This window comes from Salvelinus namaycush, chromosome 8 (genome assembly GCF_016432855.1).
Source record: "Salvelinus namaycush isolate Seneca chromosome 8, SaNama_1.0, whole genome shotgun sequence".
Classification (NCBI taxonomy): domain Eukaryota; kingdom Metazoa; phylum Chordata; class Actinopteri; order Salmoniformes; family Salmonidae; genus Salvelinus; species Salvelinus namaycush.
The window spans coordinates 19,235,774-19,239,392 of record NC_052314.1 but is presented as its reverse complement, the minus strand read 5'-3'; the positions used below and the strand labels follow the sequence as shown (position 1 = coordinate 19,239,392).

The following is a 3,619-nucleotide window of genomic DNA, read 5'->3' as shown; positions in this document are numbered from 1 at the left end:
ATGTTTCTCTACTCCAGCATCGGTCCTTACAGAGACCTTGAAACTGAGATATCCCTTTCATTCTCAAAACAAGGTTCTGGGCATACTGCCAAATTGACAAATAATGATAGTGAGGATTCCTCCCAGGCACGTTCAATCAGTGACTTGCATGAACACAGAAATGGGTTATTAGAAAAGCACAAACATAACATTTTCCATCACACTATAGTAAACAAGTATTTAATTTGCATATACCCCGCCCATTCCCCTCCCCCATATACCAATTTGTGCCACCCGTAAAGGAGAAACTGACATGCCAAGTATAGACCATATATTGTGATCCCTAGAAAAGAGCAGAAGCGCTGGATCTTCTATTCAGAATCCAATCCTACTTACCAACAGGTTATGGAAGAATTGCTCTATTAGTATTTCTCCAGTAGGTTTCTTGGAGGAGACCCACCACTCCCCCCCCCCCCCCCCCCCCCCCCTAAACTTAAACCAAAACCCCTAACCATAACTCCTAACCACCCTAACCCCTAAGCCTAAAATAGCGTTTTTGTGTAATGTCCCCACTTGTCTGAATTTTCCTTGTTGTACTATCTTTGTGAGGGCTTCTGGTCCCCACAAGAATAGTAAAACATAACACACATACACAACTATCTATTGTTCAGCAGAGTGAACATTCCCGGTGCAAATGTACCTGATGTATCACCTACTACTCCCACAGGAGTAACGCTTATGCAAGCGTGTGTACACACATACCGACACATACACACACACACCCACACTCAGGGGTGGAACAGATGCTAATGTTAGGAAGGAGGGGAGAGGTGCTGCTCTTGATAACTTTCTCTGCTTGACAAGGTCGGCCCTGAGACTGTGGACAGGTGTGTGTGTGTGCGTGTGTGTATGTGTGTGAGGTGGGCAGATGGCTCAGTTTAGTCCTGAAGGGTTGTGTTGGTGTCTCACTGCAGGGCAGCTTGGCAGCTGGGGAGGGTCTCTGGTGACCCCAACACTGCCTTGGCCTGTCAGTCTCTCACACACACACACACACTCTCTCTCACACACAGACACACCACACACACCTACAGCCCAAGGGCATGAGGAGGCACGGCAACAGAATCTAATCTCCAAGGTAACAGATTTGAGAACAGTGTCACGTTGTAACTCATCACCAAGGACACCTGGGGAATGATGTCACAGAGGTGATTCAACTTCCATCGTCGCCTGTAGCACTTAATTTATATGTCGTTCTGCCTCTCTCTGTCAGTCTCTCTCTCTCTCTCTCTCTCTCTCTCTCTCTCTCTCTCTCTAAGCAGTGAATGGAGAGAGGGTGATTAGTGGGCTGTAGCACTGTTATGTTGTTGTTCTATTGTGAAGAGTGTGAGGAGGTGCTAATGGAAGGCAGTCGGTTTGGGAGGTGCACACTCTCTCTCTTTGTCTCTCTCCATTCTTTATCTCTTTCTCTCTCTATTGCTTTCTTGAGTATATTAAACAGTGAAGGGAGAGAGGAGATGTTGTGCCGGTGCAGACAGTGGTCTGGTCTCAGAGCAAGAATGGCTTGATGAATAATTGAAGCAGCCAGGAGAGAATGCCTGCTGCAATATTCATATGTCATATTGACTTGACTGCCAGTCACTGGCCCACACATGCACACACGCACGCACGCACACACACATAGATGTCAATAGTAAGCCCTGGGCTGGCCTGAACAAACTGACCCTGACCGAACGTTCCTCGTGATGTTCCCTACTTCCCTTCAGTTCCCAATATTGACTCTTACTGTCCGTCAGCGTGTGCATTGACTCCAATTTGCCTACTCCTCTAATTAATGAATTAACAGTTTTGCTCCTTACCTTCCACATACTAAGCCATATTATCCAGCGATTGGGGCTACGAGCAGGAGGCATTAGCCACCTGCAGAGTTCAAATCCGAATGATTGAATTACTGACAGTTTGGTTTACAGTGGAGGTACAGCATTTACTGAGATTCAGCCTCCATGGAAGTCAGAGCATTCATACTTCTTGCGCTTTGAGGAGCTGTCATACACATCCAATACATTGGTCTGCACCGCATCACTCGTCGTGATTCAGGGCTAATCTCTATAGCCATCCAGCTAATTACAAGCAACTGGCTAAACAAAAAGACAAAACCTTACTTGTTCTGAGATGTTGGAGTCCGTTTCCCGGTGCTTGACATAGGAGCTCAGCCAAGATAGCAGGAAGAAAAAAGTCTGCACCGTTTTCCCACCTGCATCTCCATCCCGAATCTCCCCATTGCCCGTTTATATGTGTATTTCACACTATGTTGAGGTAAAATTGGAGTATAATGCTGTACAGATGTCAACCCCAATACATGTTCATGTCATCGTCATCAATCAACTGCATTACAGTTAGAAACGACTTAGACTACCACCACCGATGTCTGTATGCTACTGTAGCTACGCTACCAGCTTATACGAAGGGGAGTCACTTCTTCTAAACCTGAAAAGGGACAACTTCTAAATGTTATGCAGCAACAACAGCCAAATATATCCAAATTGTATTTTAGGAACCACATTGTGGGCCTGTTACAATACATCAAACCTGACGGATTTGACAAATATCCACTTTGTTAGATCAGATTTGTTCAATGTGCGCCAATCCAGCGCCCTGTCCCCCACAGTCTGCATTCCATTGACCTCCTTACTGTATCTATCCCCATTGTCTTTCCAGGAGTTCAAACTCATTTTCGTCTTTGCAGATCAAGCTTAAATTGGCTTAAAGTCTGACATGAATGTGTTGAGTTCACCTGTTACGTTCACCTTCAGCCAATAAGATTTTAGGCAGATTGATAAGCTAAAATCTTATTGATCGAAGAATTGCTCCGTCTTCAAAGGCACGTGAACACTCATTCATTTAGCTTGATAAGCTAACTAACATTGCTAATAATAAAGTTAGCTAGCTCACCTAACATTGATATATGGTCAAACTAGCTACATTCTCCATAAGGTTGAAATAGTCAAAAACGGATTTGTTGTCACCTTTTGGTTGAAAAGGCAAAAGGTCAGTGGTGAAACATCACAACTCGACAACTCAGGTAACAACATTTTCTCTGAGTTTCCCACTTAATTCTGACTTGGAGGGTCGTTCAAGTTTTATTTCCCACTGTGGGTTCAGGGTGTCAAGATGGAGGAAGTGGATGCAGAGGATGAGTCAAGCAGCGCGCTGAGCGGGTGAAGATGAATGGGCTACAGTAGTGTCAAAGAATGGAACAAAAACAAAATGATCTGAAACTGGAGTGGAGGTCTACGTGTATGTCGGGAAATGATTTGTTTCTTGTTGGAATGCGTTTGTTGATTAACCCTCTGAGGCGTACGATCACACATTTGTGATCATTGTTAAGTGGTCCCTGCAGTGTACCATCGCAAATATGTGATTGGAACAGTAGCAACAGAACGTATGGTACAACAAATGCGTCTGCAAAGCATCTAAACAATGTTTTGTACTGATGGGAAATAAAGGTCTTCACAACTGTATTCCTCAACCTCACCTTTTATTATAAAATATAAATGTGAACTTCATCATCCAAGCATCACACGGAACACATCCACCGCCAAACTCATTTCATAAACCAATCTAAATAACAGGTTGCGTTGAC

The 3,619-nt window shown here is 44.2% G+C and overlaps 1 pseudogene; it reads left to right on the top strand.

Moving 5' to 3' along the window:
• Window positions 1–388: 388 nt before the first annotated feature.
• LOC120053115 lies at window positions 389–439 on the top strand (annotated as a pseudogene).
• The last annotated feature ends 3,180 nt before the right edge of the window (window positions 440–3,619 follow it).